The sequence below is a fragment of the Crocodylus siamensis genome, chromosome 4 (genome assembly GCF_052110815.1).
Source record: "Crocodylus siamensis isolate JL-2025a chromosome 4, ASM5211081v1, whole genome shotgun sequence".
NCBI lineage: Eukaryota > Metazoa > Chordata > Crocodylia > Crocodylidae > Crocodylus > Crocodylus siamensis.
The window spans coordinates 140119339-140145637 of record NC_143398.1 but is presented as its reverse complement, the minus strand read 5'-3'; the positions used below and the strand labels follow the sequence as shown (position 1 = coordinate 140145637).

The 26299-nt window shown below is 45.3% G+C and overlaps 1 long non-coding RNA gene across 2 annotated transcripts; it reads right to left on the bottom strand.

Annotated features, from left to right (window-relative positions):
- Positions 1-7258: 7258 nt before the first annotated feature.
- Positions 7259-17527, bottom strand: LOC149866587 (uncharacterized). 2 transcript variants are annotated; one of them, XR_016441596.1, is made up of 6 exons: positions 17445-17527; positions 15779-15827; positions 12352-12443; positions 11236-11367; positions 9566-9613; positions 7259-7556 (listed from the first exon to the last, which is right to left on the bottom strand). It is a non-coding gene; the product is annotated as an uncharacterized LOC149866587 (long non-coding RNA). The 2 variants fall into 2 exon arrangements; XR_016441595.1 differs by lacking the exon at positions 15779-15827 and having other exon boundaries at positions 17445-17523.
- Between the last annotated feature and the right edge of the window lie 8772 nt (positions 17528-26299).

The following is a 26299-nucleotide window of genomic DNA, read 5'->3' as shown; positions in this document are numbered from 1 at the left end:
AGCTTAGTGATCTTGGCAGAATTAAGAAGACACCTTTGAGTCAGGCCAAACATATGGCAGGTCGAACTGAGGACGCAGAATTTGAAGCAGAGGGTGAGAATGGGCATGTAAGTTAAAGGGAAAGTAAACCAATGACAAAGGTGATCAGTGGAAAAAGCAGAATCAACCTTCATGCTTTCTTTCCAGTGTTTTGTTCAGAATCAGGATCACAGAAATTCTCTTTAACAAAAGAATAAAACCTGCGTGGTTCACCTCTCCAGCTACTGCTGTACTTACAGATAAGGAACTGAGATTAGGATCTCATGCAAAAGGTGTGCCCAAGGAATCATCTGTCATATCCAACCACCTACTCTTATCCTGCTCCTTTTTCCATTAGTGGATACTTTGCTATTGGATTTCCTGAGAGCAGGACCCAGACCCACATATTGTAAATCCCATAGCAAAAAAGCCATTAGATTTCTAATGGCCCACAGTACAGCTGAAGGGAACAGTGTCCTGTCACTGAAGATGTCATTCTTCAAAAGCTTTCCTGTATGTTCCCAAGAGCTAAACAGGAGCATTGCTCATGTTGTAGCAAAGCAAGGCTGTGAAGATCACTGTGGAGTGGAGCATTCTGAGGGTTGAACCTGATGCAGGTCAGACCCCTCTCTTTTCATGAGTAATGACAACCACCCTTTCCCCATAACAGAGCTACAGCACAGTACAGATACTAGTTCCTGGAAGACAATCGCCAGCTGCAAAAAACAGAAAGAACAAAGAGCTCAGGTTCTTACTTATGTAGATAAAGATGACTTATCCCACCGAAAGCCGCCTTGAGCATAGATAGATCAGATTAGATAGCAGGCTAATCAGTTGTACAACTGAAATTAGAAACCCATAATTTTAGTTCACAGGGTAGTATCACCTCCTGAGATGAGGCACAGCGCTCCCAGGAATGTCCATCTGCAGTCTGCAAGGAGAGTGTCCCCAAGAGTGCTTACACTGTAATAACTTGTAGGCATGCTGCACGCAAGCATACACAACAGCCTTCTACTGAATTGGAATCAGGACTGTTTAGGTGTGCGTTACTGGCATCTAGCTGCTATCAGTGGATGAGCTCCGGGTACTGGGGTAAGAGGATTTGGGCTGTTCATGCCATGGGCAAATCTAGGATTTTAAAAAGAGGGATGCAAATAGTGTGGCATATCATCTCATTTAACACAACACACATTTTTATCCTGTTAAAGAGCAACTAGATGCTTTACTAATATAGAATCATAGAATAGAAGAACCAGAAGGGGCCTGCAAAATCATCGAGTCTGGTCCCCTGCCATGAGCAGGCAGTAATTGGATTCAAATGAACTCTACAAGGTACTTGTCCAGCCTCCTTTTGATCACCTCCAGGGATGGCACCATCTCTGCTGGGAGTGCATCCAGATTCTAGTTACCCTTACAGAAAAGAAGTTTTTCCTTATGTTAGCCTAAATTTTTCCGCAGCTAGCTTGTGCCCATTGGACCTCATCCTCCTGAGGGGTGCCTTTCTGAAGAGTTGCTCCCCTAGATCTTGGTGTTCACCCTGACATACTTGTAGGCAGCTATCAAATTGCCTCTCAGTCTTCTCTTACTCAGACAAATAGGCCTAGTTCCCAGTCTCTCTCCTCATAGGGCCTATCCCTGAGGCCCCTGATCCCGTGGGTGGCCCTTCTCTGTACTCTTTTGAGCTTATCCACATCCTTCTTGAAGTGTGGTGCCCAGAACTGGACACAGTACTCCAGCTGTGGCCTCACCAGCAGTGTGGTGCCCAGAGCAGGGGGCAACTAGGGCAATTTGCCTTGGGCCCCCGCAAAGGGAAGGAGGCACCACATGTGAGAATTCTCGCACGTGGTCCCCCAGCTTTGTTCACACGCATGCACACACGGGTCCTTGTAGATGGCAGTGGTGGGGCCCCCAACATCACACCTGCCCCAGGCCCCATAAACCCTCTGGGCAGACCTGCTCACCAGTGCAGAATAGAGTGGGAGGAGCACCTCTCTGGATCTATTGGCAACACATTGGCTGATGCGGGCCAGAGTTTTATTTGCCCAGTTGACAGCTTCATCACACTGATGACTCATATTCATCCTTTGGTTGATTATCACTCCCAGGTCCCTTTCAGATGCAGTACCAGCCAGTGGTCCACCGCCCATCGGATAATTATGGTGAAGGTTCTTCCTGCCCAGATAAAGGACCTGGCACGTCTCCCTGTTGAACCTCACCTGATTGCACTCTGCCCACAGGACCAGCCTGTCAAGGTCATCCTGGATACTTGCCCTGCCCTCAGATGTGCCTGCATTTCCGCACAGCTTGGTGTCATTTGCAAATGTAATCACTGAACTTCCCACTCCCTCATCCAGGGGGCTATGGGGCTAGCATGATATTATTCGGTTTAAGATCAAAGCAAAAACAAATATAACTATTGGAATTTTGCTAGATTATATTTGCTAAAATATATATAACATTTAAAAAACACAACAAACTAGACAAAAATAGTCTAAAGATAGTGTGTTGTTAATCCTATAGTCGTTATAATTAAACTAGCCAATTGCCCGTCAAGAATGATGGGGGTTGGGAGTTGGCGGGGATGCAGCCCTGGGCCCACTGCTCCTTCCCTCCTGCTGCTTGGGGTCTAGGCCCGTTCCCCCCTCCCCGCCGCAGCGGTGGGGGGAAGGGAGGAGCAGGCCCAGGCCCAATGTGGGGAAGAACCGGGCCTGAGGGTGGAGAGGAACTGGGCCACCGCTGTGGAAGCAGCGGGCCCGGCTGGAGGAGGAGTGGGCCCAGGCCCAAGGCAGGGAGGAGGCCCACTCCTTCCCTCCCCCAGTTGCTGTCATGGCCGCATCGGGCCAGTCGGGCCGGGCTCGCTGTTCTCCTCCACCCTGCGGCAGGTTGGCTTTTCCCCCACTTGGGCCTGATTTCCCCCCACCACATTGAGTCTGGGCCCACTCTTCCCCCGCCTCCCGCTCCATCCCGTGTGTCCCCACCATCATGGCGGCGGGCTGCCTTCTGTCAGAACGCTTCTTCGCACTGTTTCTCAGCCAATCAGAGCACAAATAAAGCATTATAGACAGACAGACAGACTTAGGCTTTTATAATATTAGATGTGCATCTCTCATGCAGAAAACATAAAACAAAATCTGGCGTTCTTGAGCATCTTGACAGCACCTCCAGTACTTCACAGTCAGTCATTTCTACACCTGAGTTAATATTACCATCGCTGAGTTAAGGTTTTTAGCTACAGCTAAAAATAGTCTTCAGGGCTATAAAATAGAAAAGAGACATTACCAGGAATGGCTAACAGACAGCACAAATGCAGAAGAACAATAGTTTGAATAGGGGAAAATCAAGTCCATTAGGAAACAGAGAGGGTCGTTAACCCATGCGATCAGGAAGATGATAATGAGACATAAATCAATTGATTTGCTCATCACTGTTTGAATAACAATGCTGCTGCCCTTCCCAGGCAGTTGGTTTTAAAGTTTGGGTGGAGCAGGAATCAAAGCGGGCTGCAAATTCAGCCCCTGCCCTGTCCCAATCCACCCCTACGGGTACCCACTACCATGAAGTTGTAAGTTGGACAGGTGTTAAGCATTAGGGGCCACGGATGTGTTATAGTGCTGTGTATGTGAAAAACGGTGGATGGTTATGACGAACTGCTGGTAGTCATATAATGACACTAGAAACTGCTGAAGACTGGGAAAGGTATTACTCTATGGGCTGCTTTTCAATGACATTGAAAGCATTGCTGGATAGATTTTGTCAAGGCAATCAATTTGACATCCCATGGAGTATTCAGGAGAGAATTCTGTGTACATGTCCTGGCTGAAAAATGGCCCTGATTACATCCTCCAGGAAATAAACCAAGTGGAACTGATCCCCAAAAAGTTAAAAAAAAGGGTTGACTTTCTGTGACAGGCCTGAGTAAGCAATAAATGGTTTGAGAGCCTTTCACGGGTACAATCATCATCATTGTCATCATCACCCTCTTCCTCGAGGGACTGGATATACTTCTGAATGAATGTAACCAAAATAATCATAGTCCTTCAAATATAAGATGTTACTGAATTTAAGATGCACCCAAATTTTCTGGCCCCAACCTTAAATAAAGTGTTTACCTGCATACAACTTTATCATATCTTCAAGACCTCTTAACTTAACTCAAATATAAAATGCAGACCATATTTAGAAGTGATTTCTAAAAGCAAGTCATAGTCAAAGGAATATGGTCTCTAAGTTCTTGTACTGTAGCCATGGTGCTGGGATCGGAGCCCCCATATACTGATGCATAGATCCTTTGGAGATGAGTGCTGTAGAAACATTAGATGAATAGCTGACAATTTGACATGGTAAAATACAACAGTGATTCCAGTCCAGACTAGAGGAGAGAAAGGTCTTATGGCTAGGAAGAAAAGGCAGAAGAAAACTAAGACAAAACAACAGTAACATTATTATACAAATGTACATGCCAGTTCTTCTACATGCAATGGACAGATATATTAAATTCCCAGAAGGGTTTTTTGTTTGATTCCTGGTACCAGTCCGTGGGCTTCTCTTGCATCACAGTTGCATGAAACTTTTACCTTTTGTGCTGCTATATGAATCTTTCATCCCAAAATTGCCATTAAAAAGTAAAAACAGCAGAGCTCAGAGAGGGATTCTGCTGACAGCAACTAAGCTAATGTCAATGCTTTGAAAGGTATAAATAAAACATAATATGGAAGCCAGGAAATTTGGACTTAACAGCATATGACCCATATACAGCTAGGGGTGACACTGGTATAACAACAAGGGCTTTTTAGGCTTGTTGGCCCATATTCAGCTCCCAGTGAAATCAACCTTCAGCAACCTCAGAGCAGCTGGATCAAGGCCATGGGCTGCAGCTAGATGTTAGAGTGATTTTGTGACTCTGGGGGTGCTGACATTCAGCTCCCAACTGTAACTCACTGCACTTCACAGGAAGCAGCATGAGTTTATAGCGACCTCCCTGACCCGGATGATGACATTGATGATGATTTGTACTTGTGAAAGGCTCTTAAACCATTTATTGTTTATTCAGACTTTTGTGGGGGATCAAGCTCCACTTTGGAGCAGCCTCTCTCTCCTTGCCCCCCGCCACCTCAACCTCCGGTCCTGTCATCAGAATGGGAGGGGGAGAATGCAGGAGAGGGAGCTCCATCCTGGGGTTTGCCTAGCCTGCCCTGGAGTTGGGAGCAGGTGGATTGAAGCCCCATGCCCCCCACTCTCCCTTCCCGAGGTGCGAGGCTCCAATCCACTGGCCTCCAATTCACTGGCCTCCACCTCCAGTACAGCCTGGGCAAACCCCAGAACAGAGCTCCCTCTCCTGTCTTCTTCCCCTCCTGTCCTGGCAACAGCACCAGGGGCGAGGCTGGGCTGCATCAGCACAGCCCTGCTCCTGGGCAGGGACAAATAGAAGTTAATGAAGGTGCTCTGCTTTGGAGTGCTTTCATCTGAACCCTCATTAAATGAGGGTTAATTTGTCATGCTATCAGGCACTTTTAAAGTGGTCTGCAGCCATGCACTTCTATCAGGACACGACTGTAGAGTGCTTTCAAGGGGCTGATAGCGTGACAAATATCACTTCTGTCAGTGCCCTGGGTGGAGGTATAGGCAGTGGAAGGATGCCAAAGAACTGCACAACCCAGGACAGGTAAAAATGCTTTAAGAGTTAAGGGCAGGGAAGCAAGGTAGAAAAAAGTCCCCAATTCTGGCAGGGAAAGGACCTGAATGTCTACCTATGAAAGGCTGCTAAAAATGGAAGGTTAGTCAGGAAATCTTTCTGAGAGTAAGGAGGATGAGACTGTGGCACAGGTGTTGGGTGTGTCTACATGTGTAATTAATGCTATTTGGCTTTACTCCACAGTAAATTTGCTGCTTACCAGTGGCAACTGTCAATCCTCCTGAATCATGGCATGCGCATGAGGACCACCCAGGCCATCAATGTATATGCTTGGGCAGGAATTTATTTTTTTTTTTAAGGAATGGAGGATGTCCAGACTTTCTATCCTGCCTCTAGGCCACTGAGACAGAATCCAAAAACCAGACTGAATGCAGATATTTGGTGCTCCATGACTGTAGTTGCATAAGTATCTGGGGATTAAACCCAGCTCTCTTGTATGGTAGTCAAGGAATCTACCACTGAACTACAAGGGTCTCCTACTTACTAGTGACTCCAGATCAAATATACACAATCTGTAAATAGAATATGCTGGTGGCAGTGAGATGGGGGAGGACAGGTTTCTTAGCTGCTGATCCTGCAAATTCCAAGAATCAACCTGGGTTCTTTTATTTTTATGCATCATCACAAATAATACAGGTCCTATAGGCCAGTTTCTTCCCCTGGTGACAAGCACAGTCCCATTCCCATCAGTGTGCATGTTCAGACACGCAGGGATGTGTAGTTTTTGGTGCTGCAGATCTCTTTGCAGCACCACAAACCACACATGGGAAATGTTAAAACATGCCCTGCACTGCAAATTAGCAGCGTGAGGCCAAAATCTGCTACCAGGAAATCCTGGTAGCAAAAAAAAGCACTGGAAAAAAGCAACACAGCAGCCACAACGGGAGTGTGCACTAGAAGACAGAGGCTCAGTCCTCCAGGGAGATTGTCTGGCATCTCCACTCCTGCAGCTGTCTCAGCTCCTCCATCACACTGGGAGCTGGGAGAAGTCAGACAAGGACAGTTTGCCCAAAGCAGAACAATTTGTCCCTCAAAGTGCATGTATAGGGGCATGTGCTGCAGCAAAAAGTAGTGGCACAAATTTATAAGAGTTCCCAGTGTGTAAGAATTCCATGATTATGATGGTAAAATGATCTTTGCTTTGCACCTGTACATGCACTCATCACCAGAATAAAAGAGAATCACAGAATAGAACTGATAAGTATCTCCTGTCTTGCTGAGGTAAGGAGAGTGTGAGATTATCCAGTGCTTTGTGAGCATCAACTACTTCGAGAGGTGCCATGGAAAGCATAAGTAAGTACCTTTATCGGGCATTGTGATTTAATATGCATATTCATTTGGAAATGACTAATTACACTAACTAACACATGATGAACTAGCCAGAGTGTTTTGTGTACAAATCAATAGGACTCTGACAAGGATTCATTGTACCGACTCATGAATTATCCCAAAGTTACCAGATTCCCTTTAGATTCCACATTCCTTCTTCTAATGTGTGAAGAAATAACAAACAAAAAACAAAACAAAACTCATGAGTGGCTACCACCAGCCATTCTAACTCTGTTGCGTACAAAGTGCCGATTTATTGAATGAAAAGGGAACATTTTATGTAGTCACTTTGCAGAATATTACTACACCTTAATAAAATCACTAATAGAATCACAACAAGAAGCAGAAATGTTACAAGCTCTACAGGACTCTCGCTAATGCTCTACATACTATTATCACTCAGTGCTGACATTGCACTTTGCACTGCAAGGCTTGATTTTTTTTCTTCCTTTGATGTAGACGAAGTGATGAGGGAGAGGTGAGTTTCATCCATCTCAGTCTATTTGTGTTCCATATACTAAGAGGAGAGAAGTGACATAATGAGTGGTTCAGGGTGAACAAGTCCACAAGGTTAGGAGGTCTCGAGACAGGAAACTGGAGACAGAATCCCTAACATCCAAAGCAAAGATAAGTTAGTTAGAGAGGGTGCCTACACAAGGTATTTACTGAGCAGTAGACTAATTAGATGTGCAGTAAATGTCATACATCTACACATGCGCCCCTATTAGGCTGGAATAGATTAACTCCGCAGCAGGAAAGTACTTGTAAATGCAGGTACTATCCTGCTGTGCAGTTATTTGCTCTGCAGCAATGCACACATAGATGCTGCTCCAGGAGTAAATTGTTTCTGGTCAGCACAGCCAGCAGGGGGCCACACTCATGCCTGCTACAGGAGCCTCATGGCATGGGCAGCTTCTCTGCCAACCTACGGAGCCACCCAGAGCCTGGACCTGACCCCTCCCCCATGCTCCCTGCCAACCCAAGGCTGCCTCTAAAGCCCCTTGCCAACCTAGGGCTGGCACCTGGGCAGCTGCAGCTGCAGCTGGAGCCTGGTGCACCCCCTGGCTGCTGTAAGGGGCAGAGCAGGGCAGGAGCAGCCCTGGCCTAAACTGCTCCTCCCCAGCTCAGTTTGCTCCTGACCTGGGCACACATATAGACACTGTATCCAGGAGTAGTTTACTGCACAGCAATTTGCAAATAAAAGGATGCTCTGCAGTTTTGCTCTGCAGTTCATTCATGCGCATTAATTTCACATGCAGACATATCCACTACCACTATGGATTGTTCCTATGTACCATCTGCCTTTAGTAGAATTCTGTTAGCTATGGAGATGATGGGACCTTTTCTCATAGTGGGCCTAGAAATTATATGAAATGGGCTACCATGTCATATCAAACTACAGGATGGAAAAAAATTAGAGACCTGGGGCAGTCAGCAATCTGTGTCCTGATGTCAGGAAATCCTAAACTAAATGGAAACAAAACAGTTGACCACAGAGAATAAAAGCACATGGGAGGAAGCAGCCTGCATTCCCCAGGAGTCAAAGAGATTAAAAAACCCGGAAGTGTGCGTTTGCTTCCCAGACTTCAGGGGTTCATATAAAATGGTTCTGATTCCAAACAGGCCTATGTTTGGTAAAATGAACTTCCACTCTGACAGGGACTTTCAACACTAAAAGCTACCCACAGGATTTATTTTCCCCTCTTCTCTAGTACTAAATCCCCACACTCTGAAGCCAGGAGATGAGACCACCCTCAGTAACTGTTTACCCTGGGCTCTTTAGCCTTCAAGGGCATGTCTACACATGTAATTAATGCACCTGAATTTTCTGCACAGAAAATTCAGGCACATTAAACTGCAGCACCACACACATCTGAATGTGCGCCTGTCAGGAGCAAATCGAGATGTGTCCTGATCGCCACGTGGCTGGGAGGCAGCGTCCCGCTGAACCAGGACAGCTCTCCCCGCCCCTTGTGGCACTTACTGTCTAGGCCAGCAGTTTCCAAACTCTGACAGATTATGTACCACTAATTTAAAATGATACAACCTTAATTTTTCAGTTCAACCTTAAGTACTACCAGCTAATTTTTGTCATAAAATAATTATAATAAATCCGTTAACGTGTACCACTGATAGGTTGTCTGTGTACCATTAGTGGTACCCGTACTTCAAACCGGGAACCACTGGCCTAGGTTGACCAGGAGCAAATTCGTCACTGTCAGCATCTACACGCACATGCATTTCAGCACATTAGTTTAATGTGCTGATTTCTAGTACCTGTATTGACAGGCACTAGAAAATGGCGCATTAGTCTAATCTACTGCACAGTAATTGCTGCATGCATGTAGACGGTGTCACTTTCCTGTGCATTAGATTAGTCCAATGCTCAGTGAAGTCTCTCATGCAGACAGACCCAAGGTGTCAGTAAGGTGGAGGACAGGAGCCAAACACTGAGGGTAGAAATGGCAGGACTGATCTTTTTGGAGAAGTGAAATGAGAAATTAGAAAGAGCAAAGATCCACTTACTGGTTTCTGGTCCATTGCCACTGCTTTACTCAGAGAAACCAGGTTCATCTACAATAAACAAAGACAAAGACCCTGTTCTGGAAGCACATTTGCTGAAGCTGTAACCATGTGGTTATTCTGATAAAATCTTAACTCCTAGTGGGGAGTCCCTTCAACTAGATCTGGCTGGAAATTTTCTGACAGAAAAATTTTCTGTCAAACAAGGCTGATTTGTTAGTTTAAAAAAAACCCATTTCACAGGGAATGTCAATTAGGACAAAGTTTCATTTTAAAACAAAGCATTCCTCTCAATATAACAAAATGAAATGATTACAATTTTCTTTTCAAAATAACTTTTTGTTTTACAATTTATTTTAATTTATTTTACTGCATGATATAATTTCAAACACTGTTTCCCCCACAGGAAATGTTGAAATTCATTGTTTCATTTTGATTTGGATGAAATACAGATTTTGTAACTGAATGTCCCACAAAAGGGAAATTATCTTTCCTAACTGTCACTGCCTAATACACTCACCAAGTCTCAGGGTATATCCCATATAACAAGAGAGCTTTAATACTCATTGAGCACCTCCTGTCTTTTGCTGATCAGATCAGGTTGTGGGTGAGTAAGAACCTGAAATTCAGTGCTACATGAAATATTCAGGGGCCAGAAAGGAAACAAGTCCCACTCTTGGCAGGTACAAGAACAGTAGGGGTGTATACACGTGCATTAACACACTTTAGATAATGCTCATTAAATCTAGTATCTCCATTATGAGGTATTAGGAAAATGTGCATTAGCCTGTCTCAATACACATTAACTAAAGAGCACAGTTTTTAAGTGACTCTTAACATGCATTAGCCCATTTTAATATGCATTAACTATAACCTGACTCCCTAGGTATCTCTCTACTATTCATCCCCTTTCTCTCTCTTCCTCCCCACCCCCCAGCCTGTCTCTCACCCATTGACTCCTCCATCTACATTTTCACTGACTGCCTGTCTTGTATGCAGACCAGACCAGCCTCTGGCTTCTTTACTTTTCATTCCCTCCAGGAAGAGCACAGACCAACTGCTGCAACTTCCTCAGCCTGATGAAAGGTTTTTGAACCCGAAAGCTTGCTTAATAATTGTTTTCCAACTATTTAAGTTGGTCTAATAAAAGATATCAGATTCACGTAAAGAACCTTGTCTGCCTATGTCCTTAGACCAACACAGCTACAACCTATACCCCTAAATAGCATTGGGCATTTATTCACATACCTTTTCATACTCCGACATGCCAGAGATCCAGCAGGTTGGAGCAGACTCAATTAAGTGAATCTGCTCCACGCAAGCTGATGCACACTGTGTTGCTTCATGTGCAGTTGTACAAGCTGCAAAATGTGTGTCAATGCAGAGAAAATAGCGGTGGTGCACTTTTGAACTAAAACACCTCCAATGTGTTCTAGTTCAAAAGCGCGCCACTGCCATTTTCTCAGCACTGATGTGCATTTTGCCACTTATACAACTGCATGGACACAGAGCCAATTGCTTTTAAAAGCACCTAGCGCTGTGGCACAACAAGTGCCCACAGTTTTTTAGTGACACGTTAATGCACATTAAAATAGATTAATGTGCATTAAGAACATGTGTAGATGCACCCAGTGAGGACAATAATGAGGTAAAAGAAAGTAGAATTAACTCACCATTCAATTCACTGCTGAGATACCAGATGACCTCCCTGTGTGTTTGTCCACTAGATTCTCCACTGGGGTCACCACTTGCTTCTCCACTGAGCTCCCCACTTAATGCCCCAGACTGAAAGGCCCCAGATTCCTCTGGAAAAACAAAAAGAGAGACAAGATACATAATAAATACATAAATAATCTGATACGAATTCAGCCTCTGTAACTGTATCTTTACATTAAGTGATCTGTGTACCTCTCCATCCCATGGGGTCAGTGAAGGATATGCATGAGCTGTGCTATACTCCTATTTAACTTAGCTTTTGATCTAACCCCAACTCAGAGCTCAGAAACCAGAGCTGTGGAATATTTTCTTTTACTAGGGCAGAAGAATTCATTTCTCTTATTAGAAAAAATTCTTTGGGAGACTGAAAAGCAAGGACATGAGGGTAAGGTAAACATTAGTGACAACCAGCATGATCCAAGTTTTGGTGCAATAAATTAGAATCTTATTTATGTGTCTCAAACCTGATAAGGCCTGGGTCACTTTATTATAATTAGTCTGTTTTTGAAGGGGAAATAAAATAGACAGGAAAATAGAAAAGGACAGATGCACCCACCTCACTTAACTCCTGTGTGAAAATAAAAGCAGCTCATTGTAGCGGACCAAAATGGGATTGATAAGCTCATCTAGCTCAGAAAAGTTCCCCCAGGTGCAAGTCTGATATCCGATCCAGATCTTGTGGTTCCTAATTTGTGTATATTATAATCACAGGCAAAAGGTTGCTGAGGTTCACCAGAATTTATGGGAAGCAGAACAGAACCAGACATATTTGGAGAAGTGCACCAACAGGAGATTTAAAACAGCAGCTTATTTTAAAAAAAAAACCCCACTCCAGAATTCCCCCTAAATCATAATCTGTAATCCACGTGTATTTAGGAAAATAGAGAAGAGGGCCTTTGTCTCTGATTCTTGCATACCAGGGAGAACACTCTCATTACATTAACAGATAACAACAGTATTGCAATAGGCAGATTTGCTGGAGTAGACAATTGCCAGAGTTTGCAACTAGAGAAAGGAGAACAGGCCAAACTTCTTCCTGTGTGATACCAGCAAAGCTAGTGCGCTCAGGTTACCTTGTGCTTGGATCAGAGCAGCCATCAGCAAAACCAGCAGGGCAGAAAGGACTATGATCTTCTTCAGCATTGTTGGCGCCTTGTACAAAGCCCTAACAAGAAAGAAAGAAGATGGTTGCCACGTATTGGCTGTATTTAGAGTAACTGCCCTGCCTTGCGCATCAGCATGAGAACAAGAGGTTACAGGGTAGACTGTTCAAGTTTTACACATTACACCTGCCTGGCAGGTAGAGCATATCTGAGTAGGTCCTTTTCCCAACTTCTTCCAGTCAAAGACAATGAACTTGCACAGGTGAAAAGTCATTGTTATGTTTTGAGGATTTATCCTACCACCATTCAGGAAAAGCTGCATGAGCTTTGGCATACAAATGTTTCTGCTCTGATGATGCAATAGATGCTCTGGCTGTTTGATGGCAGCACAGGTGGAAAGCCATATCAGCATAGACAGATTAATACATGGGTCAGTGGGGCCCAGGCTAACTAGAAGCCCCACCTGCAGCTCACTCCTCATCAGGAAAGTGAAAGCCATGGTTTTAAACCTGGCCCTGTTTTTGTTTCCTTGCTAGTCAGCAGGAAGCAGCAGAGCTGCCAGGGCCCCTTGGCCAACCTATATCAGGGAGACAAAAATGGCACCAAGTTTATAACTCTGGCTTTCACCTCCCTGCTGAGGAGCAAGCCATAAGCGCAGCCCCTCCACCAATTAGTGGCAAGGGGGGCGATCAGGGGAAAATTAAAGGTGCTGCTGCACATGTGGCCAGGAGCACAGCCGGGCAGCCAGCATCCTGCAGGTGATCTGTGGGGGGAAGGGGCATGGGGGAGGCAGGTGGAGGCCTGCCACAGTGAGGGCAGGAGTGGGCAGGGGCAGGGACTGGGTCTGGAGCTAGGACAGGGGCAGGTGCTTCCCAGCCAGGGCAGTGAATGTGATCCCAGGCCAGGAGCGGGACAGAGCTGTGGGCAGCTCCTCCAGGGGACAGTGGGGTGGAGGTGGCTCCCCGCCACTGTGCACACCCCCAGAGGAGGCATGGGTGGCATGTGCTGCCCTGGATTCCTGTGTGGGCTGCCCACTTTGGGCTCAAGGCCAGGGGCAGTGTCAGCCTCTTCCCAGTGGGGGGCTGGGCTCAGTTGTGCAGGGTAGGCAGCAGCGGCAGCAGTGCAGGGAGGGGTGTCTTTGGGAGGTATGGGGAATTTTGGGATGGCTATAGCCCCTCAACCCCCCCTTTCACCAGCACCACCCCTGCTCAGGACACTTGCTCTGCTGCCTGTCCCCCAGGAGCCCTGTGCAAAGTGCTCCAAGCATGGGTGGTGCTAGGGGGAACTTGGGGGGTTATGACCACCCCCAAATTCCCTGTAGCCCCCCCCATAGCCATCCCTCCCAGTGCTACTGCTACTGCCTGCTCCATGCAGCTAAGCCCGCCCTGCCTGCTTTGAGCCCAGCCCCATCCCAGCCCTCCCGCTGGGAAGAGGCTGGCACAACCCCTGGCCCAAGCCTGCAATGGGCAGCCTACTATCACCCCATGCAGAAATCCAGCGGGCAAATTCCCCCCATGCCTCCTCCAGGGGTACACACAGCAGTGGGGAGCCACCCCCTCCCAACCCCAAACACCTCCTGGATGAGCCACCTGCATCTCCATCCCATTCCTGGCCCCAGAGTCGCATTCACTGCCCTGGCTGGGCAGTGCCTGCCCCTGCCATTGCCCCAGCCCCTGTCTCCACCTCACTCCCTCCCTCCCTCAACATGGGGGCCTCCATCTGCCCCCTACACCTCGCTCCCTCCCCCATGCCCCTTCCCCTCCACAAACTTACTGGCAGGATGCTGCTCTCCAGCCTGCCTGTCTGCATTCCTGGCCATGTGTATGCGGCCTTTATTGGTGACATTAATTAGTTACATGGGCCAAAAAAGCTGATAGCCAATAATGTTAATTTTTCTTTTCTCAGTGCCAGTCCAATATGCACCAAAATATCAGTGCACCTCTAGAGGAGGCCCCAATTTTGTGTTTGCCCAGGAACCCAATAATCTTAATCCACCTCTGCATACCAGGGTTGTTATTTCTCACACAGGGAGCCCCTGTCCTCCTCATACTAATATGAATCTCTCCTTACTCTCCTAGGTCAGTGTCACTTCCCTGGGTGGCAAAACTGCTCTTTATAAGTGTGCATTAAAGTACTTATGAAACAGGTGATAAGAAGAGACTCTGACAGAGAATCAGTGGAACAGAACCCTATGTTAAACTCCAATGCACTCTGCTTGGCACTCTCACAGTCCTGCTCCTTTGCACATCTGGTTGCTATGTATGATCCCGGTTCAACTCCACCTGTTAGACGTGTAAGTGTAGTTAGGTGTCCGAGTGCAATTTTATTTCACCATGTTCGAATCCCTGAACCATCAGCTAATGCATTTACCTGCATAACTCAGCAGGCATATTTACATGTGCAAATAATCCAGGAGCAGTTTACTCCAAAAAAAAGTACTCTAACGCAAACTCTCCCAGGCATGTGTCTATGTGTGCAGAGACAAGGGAATAGATTTTTTGCTTCTAGCAGCAGACTGCTTCCACTCCCCGCAACTCTGCATCAGGCCCCTGAAGCAGCAAGGGGGAGCTCTAGGCACCCCCTGGGTGCTGGAACATTACTCCCCTGCCCCTGAGAGCTGCCTGTTGCCAAGGCAGGCTCCACTACCAGAGCCTCAGCAGGGACAATGTATCCCTGCCCCAGCAGCAGGGAGCTCCCAGCCCCTGCTCCACAATCAAAGGCCAAGGCTGGGATTTGCATTTACAGGTAGCAAATTTACTCCCAATTAGAACAAATTACTGTGTGCAGTATGCACCTGCATAGGTAGACAGTGATGCTTACTGTGCAGTAATTAGCTCTAATCTCAAGTAAAGCATCTCATGTAGACACGCCCAGTATCATCTAGCCTTCAAGACGGAGTCAGAAAAAGTTGCAGGGTAGAACAAAATCACACTTAGGTGCTTAAGTCCACTTATGTACCAAAGAGGTAGGCTAGAATCTGGCCCTACAGTTCAAATACAGGAGAGGAGAATGAAGCCCTACAGACTTCCACCTCTCTCCAAGTTCTTTACATGTGGGTGGATACAATATGAATTTATGGTAGCATCAGCCTACATGTCCTCTTTGATGGGACTGCATTCTGTAATAGGAATAGATGAAAAGCATGGCCCAACAGGCTTTTCCCTTGCCTTATTTCCATAAGCCATAAAAATTTTCTTTTGCTTTTCCAAACAGACTTTGTTATATGTTCTGCCAGGAATACTTTCCCTGTGAAAAGGTGGAAATTGTTAGCACTGAATATTCCACTAATGTGCAGTTCATTCTCCCCCTGCCCCAAAAACAAAAGGGGCCCAAAATGACATCATGAAACTCCTCCACATCCCCAGAAATAGGTCTGTCTTGTATCTGGCAACTTTACCCCTTCCTCTGGTCTGAACAGCAGACTGAAGAAACAGTGTGCCTTGTTTCTAAAAGAAGAAACTTAAAATTAGCATAGTGGAGACTTCAGATACTCTTTTCATGCTGTAGCATTTACCTTCACTGAGGCACCCATTTTAACTTGGCCCTGCTAACCAAGGTCATTCAATCTTGCTTGCATTCTTTTCATTATCTTGTTCAACAGTCACATGCCCCCTACTAGTTGACAAGGAAAGGAAGGCAGCATTTATCAGTGAGACTGAGGGAGTGGGTAGAAAGGTAGAGCAAAGCCCAGAAACAGAACTATGGAGAGTCAGAGCCATCCAGCTGAGACAGAGGGGGAAAAATGGGATAATGCAAGCAGGTAAAGAAATTCCAGAGTATTGGAAAGGGACAATCAGGTAAGGAGAGAGGGGATGTCTGTAAGGCTATTGCGACAGCTGCAACCAACTCCATTTTCATTTTAATTACTTATTTTGATTTCCAATCTACAAAAAAAAAAAAGAGTAGAGACTCCCTCTCTTCGTTAGATATGACTGTACCATGCCAGCTGACCTGATGTTTAGACAATAGCAAGTCACATTTCTAAAGCACCTTTCATCCAAATCTCTCCGAGGGCTTTCTGGACATTGATGATGGATTAAGCTGAACAGGTAAATGAGTTTTATGACCTGTCATATACAAATGAGAAAACTGAGGCACAGAGAAAGGAAGTGACTTATCCAGGATCATACACCCAACCTACGGTATTACTAAAGTCTCCAATGTAACCATGAAGCCAATCCTCTCTTGACACTACCGGTCATCCAGCTTGGGTTTTCTAAGTTTCCTCCCATTTTCTTGTTTTGATAGCTAATGCCATTTCTGTCCTGCTTAACATTTTAACTTCTTGTTGTTAAGGAATGGTGGCATCTAGGGCTTCTTTAAAGTTTTAGAGCTTTGGACTATTGGATGGTCTTTAATATTTTGGGAAAGGAAAAGGAGGAGTGGAGGGTGAGGGCGAGAAGAAGAGGAATTTTGTAAGAGGAAAATTGTCCTGAGTCAAAGAAGGATTCCCATGTGTGCCTGTGAGAGATACTGAGTGAGGCATTTTGGTCATTTAATTCTAGATGGGCCAGAAACTAGATTAGCATGACAAAAAGGTCTAGGGAGCCCTTGTACAGGAAGCAAGCTGTGCCTGAGGACAGCCAGGCTGAGGAAGCAAAGAGCTAGCTGATCAGCTGATCTGGCCACATGAGCAAAAATGAAACCAGACCCAAGCAGAGAACCAAAGGAACCCGCTAAACACCTGTCCGTCCATCATCCATTGCTTATCCATCCATGGCCATAGACAGCTATGTGAATCCTGACAGACTTGAAAGAGCATGACAAAGATACCCAATGCTGGCTAAAAAACACGAACTTACATCTGTCGGTCCCACTTAGTCAGTCATAACCCTCATCCCCCCCAGACAATGAGAGATTAAACTTCACAGCTAAAATCGTCTCAAGCATTGTTATGGGCTCCGTGCCAAAGCCACATGCCAGGGGACACAACTCTGTATGTGCCAATTTCTCAGTAATGTGCAAAGACTGTTGCTTAAATCGTGGGACCCTCAAAAATTGTTTATTTTAGTCAAAATACACACACACATACACACACCCCTCCCTGAGCCATCCACAGATACCTGATGGATATTTGGACCCTCTGCTGAAATTCCTAAAGCTTCGCTTGCAGCAACTCGACACTGGTGATCTGCTTGAGCGTCTGGTTGACTTATTGTCAGAGATGATTTCTAATTGGTTCAGAAAGGCATTCCCCTTCCCCTTATTTGCATAGATGCAGTTTACACGGACACATATTCTGTTGCCTCTGTAGCTTCCTGTTTCTGAGCTGGTGACTTATGATGAGTTTAGCACGGCTGATACTCTAGGAAGGAGGGAAGGATGTGATTTTTCAATACAGAGTGCTGCTTCTAATTGTGACTCTTGGGAGTCTGCTGTTTTATTGAGCAAATTATGTAAAAGCCCATCTCAATTTAGCACCCATAGATTCCGGGACTTCTCTTACTTCTAAGGAAAGGAAAAAATTTAGTTGGAGATTTCATTTTATTAAAGTAAAGTTTCTCAAGATACCTATTATTAGACACACTCTTGAAATTAAATCAGTGTGGGTGTATATAGAGAGTATGTGTGGGTGTGTGTGGCTGTGTGTGTTTGGGTGTGTATATACAGAGAGAGAGAGAGAGAGAGAGAGCAATCTCACTATAAAATACTCTGTGGGGGCATCTACATGTGTGCTTTACTTTGGAGTTGACTAATTAGATCCTCAGTAAAGTGTCACCATCTACACATGCGGCACTATTAGACAAGAATAAACTAATGAACTCTGCTGTAGGACAGTACGGCCTAACACAAATACTATCCTACAGCAGAGTTATTTACTCCACCGCAACACGTGTGTAGCCAGAGACTGGAGCTGGCTGGAGCACAAGGGTGCTTCGGTTTGGGGACTGCGTGCTGGCTAGCCCCACACTGGAGCACCCTTGTGTCCCAGCCAGCCTCTCGACAGCACACTGAGCCAGAGCAGAGCAACTCCAGGCTCGTAGGCTAACCCCCCAGACCCTCTGCCAATCAGGGCTGTGCCACCCTCCCTCAACATGCTGTAGTCCCAGGTACACGTGTCAGCATTGCACCTGGGAGCAATAAACTCCAGCGCGAACCGCAGCAATGTTTATTTAGGAGCAGTAATTGCACATGTAGATGCACCTTGTTTGTAATAAGCCCCTGCTTTTAACAATACCAATGGCAAGAACCATTTTTTCATTATTACGATGCAGCCAGTTGACTAACCCTGTTACAGTTCTTTTAGTGAACTTTATTCCCAGTCCAAAGGGGGTGTTATAATGTTGTGGTAATATACACATAAGCCATTCCAAGTCTTTTAGCCACTTCTGAGGCCTCCATTAGGTTTCATGGTTTCCATTCACATTTCCCTAGTTTTACCCTGTTGCCAAAAAAAGTTGCACCAGGTCTCAATTTAGCCTGTGTAGATGTGTGTAAAACGATGCAGTGCCCAGCACATAGGGTCATGGTCCATGGCTTGGTCTTGTAAATGCTATAAAATAAAGGTTGCTCTTCTTCTTTCACCAGTGTCTCCCATAAGTTGTCAGTATGTTAAGTCTGAGTCCTGGTTTAATAAACCTCTTTATTGGTTTTTCATGTGCACACTGCAAACAGTACCATGCATTATAAACAGCAATCTAAGTGCAAATTTAGACACATACCTGCATATGTGAACACAATCTTGTGAGTGCTCCCCATGAAAAACTCCTAGCCAAAGACAGGGAGCACCACAGATTTTAGGCTACATAGAAGAGGTGGTAACATAGCTTGTCAGAACTAACATGCCATATGAAAGTGATGTAAGAACAAGCATTAAAATAACAGAGAATCAAATCAAATATATCAGAGTTTTGAGTCAACTGTAGCTCAATTAAGACTGAGGGCACTGATTTAACTGAGGCAGACCCTTTGGGGTGACTGCATTAACACAAAATGAACCACTTATCCTGAGGAAGGAGTGACAGATGGGCTTCTAAGAGACTCATCTGGACAAGTAGTACTGACTAGTTCAGTTTAAACTGCTGGCAGGATACAGCTATTCTGAACAATGAGGGGAACCTGAAAAATGCCTTCTTGTTCCCACACAGCTATATGCAATCATGCAAACCCCTTCAAAGTTTGACAGAGTTTAAAAATCTACACCCAGCTCAGAAGCTGGCAGCTGGCTCTTTTCTATCCAATGGGGCAAAACTCAAGTCCACTCCAGCCCCAGCCCCCATTTTATCAATATCTGTGTAAACATGCCTTAAATTCAGGTTTGACATTTGCACATTAGACCTCTATCTTGCTATAAAGCAGATAGTTCGACCATTGCTGGGTTGATGGAAATGGGCTAATTGAAATGAAGAAAGTAATGAGTGTTTATTCCATTTAGCAGAAGATACAGGCTTCAAAGGAACCAGATGGGTGAGAAGAAACTGAAGTGTGATCAAACTGAAAGTGTATCTTTTCCCATCACAATTTCCCAAAGAAAGGGAATTACGTTTGAGTAAGAGGAACTTGCAGAGTTCAGTTGCCTGGAGAAGTTGAGTTGCCTGGAGAAAGGTAGACATAAAGTGTATTAGTAATACTAGAATTGCTTTCTTGATTGAGTAGTCAGCTGGGGAGGAGAAATGGTATTAAGCTGTACAGTAGCAGTCAAGACTACAGTTTTGAACCAGGGACCTTGGCCTTCCCAGAGAAGCACCTTACATTAGCATGTGGCTGCCCTGCAACTGCAGCAGTGTAGACAGGGGCTGCCTAAGCATCCTATTAGCATGTGGGTCCAACCTCTCTTTGGAGCACAGAAGCACCTGATCAACCACTTCCTCTATTTAAAAGCAGGGAGAGGAAAAGCAAAAAGCTAAGTAGCATTAGGATTTTTCTTGTTATTTTTGATTAGTTATGTACTTATGTATTGTGGCCCTGCAATTTATCTTGGACTGGAATGGATCTCATGAGGTTCTCTCATCCAACGCCCCAATCAAGGCAGAATCATCCCTGACTAAACTATCCCAGCCAAGTGTCTAACCTGCTCTCGAAAACTTCTAAAGATAAAGATTCTACAACTTCTCTAGGTAGCCTGCTTAACCACCCTCATAGTCACAAATTTCTTCCTCATCTCCAACCTAAGTTTCCTTTGCTGCATTTTGAAGCCATTGCTCCTAGTCCTGTCCCCTACAGCCGCAGAAAAAAGGATGTCTCTATCTTCTTTATAATCTCCCTACAGATATTTGAAGTCTTATCAAATTCCTCCTCAGTCTTCTCTTATTCAGTCTTAACGGTCCTAGTGCTTTCAGCCTTTCCTTATAAGGACACATTTCCCAGGTGTCTAATCATTTAGGTCACTCTCCACTGGACTTTTTCCAACATGTGGAATCTGTCCACATATTTCTTGAAATGTGGGACCCAAAATTGGGCACAGAATTCCATGTGAGGTCTCACCAGTGCTAAACGGAGCAGATTTACTTCCCTTGATTTTCAAGAGACACTCCTTTAATACAACCCAGCACACTTGATTTTTGGCAACAAGAGCAAACTGCTAGCTCATATTCAGCTTATGGTCCACTAAGCCCTTTTCTCTACAGTACTGCAGTGTAGCCAATTATCCCCCAGTCTGTATTTGTCTGTACAGTAATTGCATCCAAAGTGCAGGACTTTGCACATGTTCTTGTTGAATTTCATCTGACTGAATACAAACTATTTCTTCAACTTATCCAGGTCATTCTTGATCCTAGAGTATCTACAGCTCCTGCCAACTTGATGACATCTGCAAATTTGCTAAGCGTGCACCCAATTCTATCATCCCGGTTATTAATAAATAAATAAAACAATATCAGACCCCTGAGGAATCCCACTTGATAACTCCACTCAACTAGATATTGAGCCATTGATGACTGCACGATGGTCCATCCAGTTATGTAACCACTTTATACTTTCATTGAGTCTATATTTCTTTAGCTCGTTAGTGAGAATGACATGGTAGACTGTGTCAAAAACCTTGCTAAAGTCAAGGTATATCACATCCACTGCTCTCCCCTTGGCTTACAGAGCCTGTCATCTTATTATAGAAGGAATTAAGCTGGTAAATCTGTGCTAGCTGTTCCCGATACCTCTGGTGTTTCCAAACAGATTTTTCAAGGATCTGTTCCATGATCTTTCAGGTAGCAAGGTCAGACTGACTGGTTTGTAATTTTTCAGGTCCACCTCCTTCCCTTTCTTAAGGTTGGGCACTATATTTGCTTTCTTCAATCATCTGGGATCTCATTTGACCTCCATGATTTCTCAAAGAAGATAATCAATGGCTGTAAAATTATATCAGCCAATTCCTTCAGTAGGGTATATCCCATCCAGCCCTGCTGACATGGAAAAATCTAGCTTCTTTAAGTAATCCCTAACCTATTATTCCAGTACTGTAGTCTTCTTTGCTGCCACCTGTACTCTAGTGGCTGACACTATTAGTGAAGATGAAAGTAAAAAAGGCATTAAATGCTTCAGCCTTCTGGGCATTATCCATAACTCAGTTGCTTTATGCAATTCATAAGGGACCTACATTTTCCTTGGTCTTCCTTTTACTTTTGACATACCTGTAGAATCCCTTTTTATTGCCTTTTATGTCCCTTCCCAGTTGCATCTCACGTCATGCCTTGGCCTTCCTGATTTTCTCCTGGCACACCCATGTGCTATTATAATTTTCTCTAGTTATATAACAACATTTCCACATTTTGTAGAACTCCTTTTTGATTCAGCTCATCGTAGAGATTGCTGTCTAGCCAGGCTGGTCTCTTGATACACTTCCAATTCTTCCATAACATCAGGATAGCTTGCTTCTGTATCCATAATACAGCCTTCTTCAATAGGGTGACCATATGTCCCAAAGAGGATTTTATAAGCTGTCTTAGCATCCTGGCTGCCGGAGAAAATTTATGCAAAAATTGCAGATTGGAGGGAATCTGAGAGCCATAGGGTCAGGGTGTATGGGCTGTGGGCTGGGACCAGGGTGCTGGCCAGGTTGGAGATATTGCACAGGCTCTGTCTGCCCTGCACTGACTCATGGCTCTGGGCCCATCCTGGCACCTGTAGCCACATCCTAGCTGCATGGCAGCCCTCAGATGGAGTACCCAGCCCGGTCCTAACCAAGGATGGGGGTACGAGGTTGGGGCTGGCTGCAGTCACCTGGGCCGGGGGCACACAACCAGGATGCAGCTGCAGGTGCCAGGACAGGGCCAGAGCCATGAGTCAGACAGAGCCCACACAGCACCCCTGGCCTAGCTGGCACCCCGCCCCTCGGCCCACAGCTCTGGGGAGAAAGGCACCGTGCTCCCGACCAGCACTTCCCACTGCCACACACTGCCCTGGTGTGTGTGTGCTTTTTGAAGTTCAGTCTCTTTATTCTGCTGCTCTCTTTCCTTCTCCTCTTAGGATCTTGAATTCTATCATTTCATGGTTGCTGTCACTGAACTTACCTTCCACCTTCATATTCTCAACCAATTTCTCCCGGTTTGCGAGCAACAAGTGGAAAAGAGCTTCCCCACTTGTTGGCTTCTGTACCACCTGTACCAGAAAGTTATACCCAACACTTCTAAGAATTTGCTGGACTGATTATGCACTGCTGAATCTCTCCCAACAAATGTCACTGTAATTAAAGTTCCCTGTAAGAATCAGGTTCTGTGATGTGGAAGTTTCCCCCAGCTGTTGAAAGAAGGCCTCATTCACCTCTTCCTCCTGGTTTGGCAGTATATGGCAGACACCCACTGTGATATCTGTCCCCCTAAGTGCTCTCTCCTCTGACCTTTAACCTTCAACAGGCCTTGGGATCATCTGGCTCATGACCCATTCTGCTCTTGGACTCTTCTTACCAACCATGACTCCAGATTCAGTTCAATGGTTCTACAACCCTGGCTCTGATTCTGTGGATCTCCAAGCTGGTAACCCCAGTCCCCAGTTGGCCTCCAGACTTGGCTGCCCACATCCTGGGTCTGACCCTAATAAACTTCAGCCCTGCCTATAAACAATGTCTCTCCTGATGAAGGGGCCACGAATTAGTGGCAATGTTATTATGAATAAGGAGTTGGTGCACCTGTATGCTCTTTCTAGGCTACCTGGAGCTTCAACAGCACTGGGACCTCTTTTCTGAGCCTAAGGACACTCATACAGGAGCTGCCACAAGATACGCTGCCAAGTCCTCATTGTAACAGGTTCCAGTTTCCTCAGAGATGTATTGTGAGGAAGAATGAAGCTCACAATAGATCTGCAGGAAGTTAAATAGCTCCTGTTGGAATTAGGCTTGCTTTCTTTGCTGCATATAGTCTCAAGAAGAGAAGGCTGAGTGGGGGATCTGATAAGTCTTCAAATATCTGAAGGGGATGGTGATAGACTATTCTCTGTGGCCACAGGGGGCCGGACCGAGAACAATGGTCTTGAACTGCAATAAGAGAAACTATTCAGAAGAAGTTCTCACGATGCAGGTGGTTAAGCAGTGGGACAGATTCACTCAGAGGTTGTGGAATCTCCATCTTGGGAAGGCTTTAAAAGCAGGCTAAACACACATTTGTCTCCACTGGTTCAGGCAGGGTTCATCCTGCCCCAAGCAGGGGACTGGATCAGATATGACCTCGTAAGCATCCTTCTACACCATTTCTTCTATGATTCTCAAACATATTTAACAGCCCTTCAGCAGCAGGACACTGGTCACCATTGTCCCCCTGCTTCCTCTTGTGGCAGATTAGGGAGCTCTTCCTTGTGTTTGTGTGACAGGGTCGACTAATTCTAGTGACAAGTTACACAAGTGTTTGCATGGGATGGCTTAATCAGGGGTTTCATAGTTTCATAGTAGCTAGAGTCGGAAGGGACCTAGGTAGATCATCTAGTCCAACCCCCTGCCTTGGCAGGAAAGAGCACCGGGGTCAGATGACCCCGGCAAGGTGCTCATTTAACTTCCTTTTAAAAATCCCCAGGCTAGGAGCCTGCACCACTTCCCCTGGAAGCTGGTTCCAGGCCCTAGCCGCCCTGACTGTGAAGTAGCGCCTCCTAATATCTAATCTAAACCTACCCTCTGCCAACTTGTGACCATTATTCCTGGTCACTCCTGGCAGCACACGGGGGAACAGGGACTCCCCCAATACCTGCTGATCCCCCCTGACCAGTTTGTAGCAGGCCACAAGGTCCCCCCTTAACCTTCTCTTGTGGAGGCTAAACAGGTTCAGGTCCCGTAGCCTCTCCTCATAAGGCCTGCCCTGCTGACCCCTGATCATACGAGTGGCCCTCCTCTGGACTCTTTCCATATCATCCACGTCCCTCTTGAAGTGTGGCACCCAGAACTGGACGCAGTACTCCAGCTGCAGCCTGACCAGTGCCGCATAGAGGGGGAGGATCACCTCCCTGCACCTGCTCGAGATGCATCTGTGGATGCATGACAGGGTACGGTTGGCCTTCTTGACTGCCTCCCCACACTGCCGGCCCATGTTCATCGTGGAGTCAATGACGACTCCAAGATCCTTTTCCGTCTCCGTGCTGGCAAGAGGGGAGTTCCCCAACCTGTAAGTGTGGTGCCGGTTCTTCCTCCCCATGTGCAACACCTTGCACTTATCAGTGTTAAACCCCATCCTATTCTCATCCGCCCACCGTTGCAACCTGTCAAGGGGTGATCCTGCCTTGAGCAGAAGGTTGCACTAGATGACCTCCAGAGATCCCTTCCAGCCCTACTTTCCTATGATTCTGTGAAAGAGCTTTCTTGACTTCTCAGACTGACCAATACAGCCAGTGTGATGATACAAAGTAATACACACTTCCTTAAACCTGTCCTTGACTCATCACATGTAGAAGTAATTCCTGGCCACATATGCATTCATTAAGGTGTGGTCTGTTTGGATGCAGAATAAAATCCCTCATAAAACTAAGCTATTAATCCCTAAAAGTGGCCTCAAGTTAAAAAAGCAGAGTTCTCATACTTGATTGGATCAATAATTCTTTCTGGTACCAAAATCTGCTTGATTAAAAAAAAGTGTGACTGTGAAAGGTCCTGGCAAATGAACCTGGGACAGCAATATGGAGCTAACCAGCCAATGCCTTTCTTCAACAACATTTACTTTAAAACATAAATCTGGATAAAAATCATTTACCTGGTGAGTCACAGCTGATGCACCTCACGGCAAAGGCAATTGCAGTGACTAGTAGAATCAATGCAATGATCCCCAGGACTGTAGCTACGTACAGCCAGAGTGAATCCTGAGAGCTGTAAACTGTTGGAAAAGGAAGTAGTGATGTGTGGCAGAATAAAGCTGGTGAGTTTTGTTTTATTCCCAGAAAAAATGTCTTTTTCTATCCGTAGTCAATGTGCTTTTTAAACTGTGTTCTGAATGAGAATGAGTTAATGTGTCAAATGCCCAGTAACTAGGAAAGTGAAAATCAGGTTTAAGGGAACCCGCTATGCAACATTAAGCTTAGAATAAAAACCATCTCTTAAACATATATAGCTTGGAAGCAAGAAGTGATACACCAAGATTAGGACTGGAGTTAAAAGCAACGATCTGTATGACTCTTAGATACTAAGATATGTGGATAGCCATATTAGTCTGCTTTCAAGCAGAAGACAGGGTAGATTTGTACCTTATAAACTAATTAAATTATATGCACACATAATATATACATATCATATTAAACATACACACACACACACACATATGCTCATGAGTGTGTGTGTATAGATATATGTCTTTAATTTAGTCAGTCTTAGTGTGACACTGAACATGTAAAATCTAAATGCAGTGAAGTTAAGGACACAATCAAGTGGGCACAATATTTATGTGTTATATTGTATGTGCATTTACTTTTTCTAAGTCTGTAATGCCAAAGGAAGCCATTTGGAAAGATGATTTGACAAGTGTTGAATTTCTACCACAAGGACCTGGTGCTTTTCTGCAAAACTTGTTTACTTTTC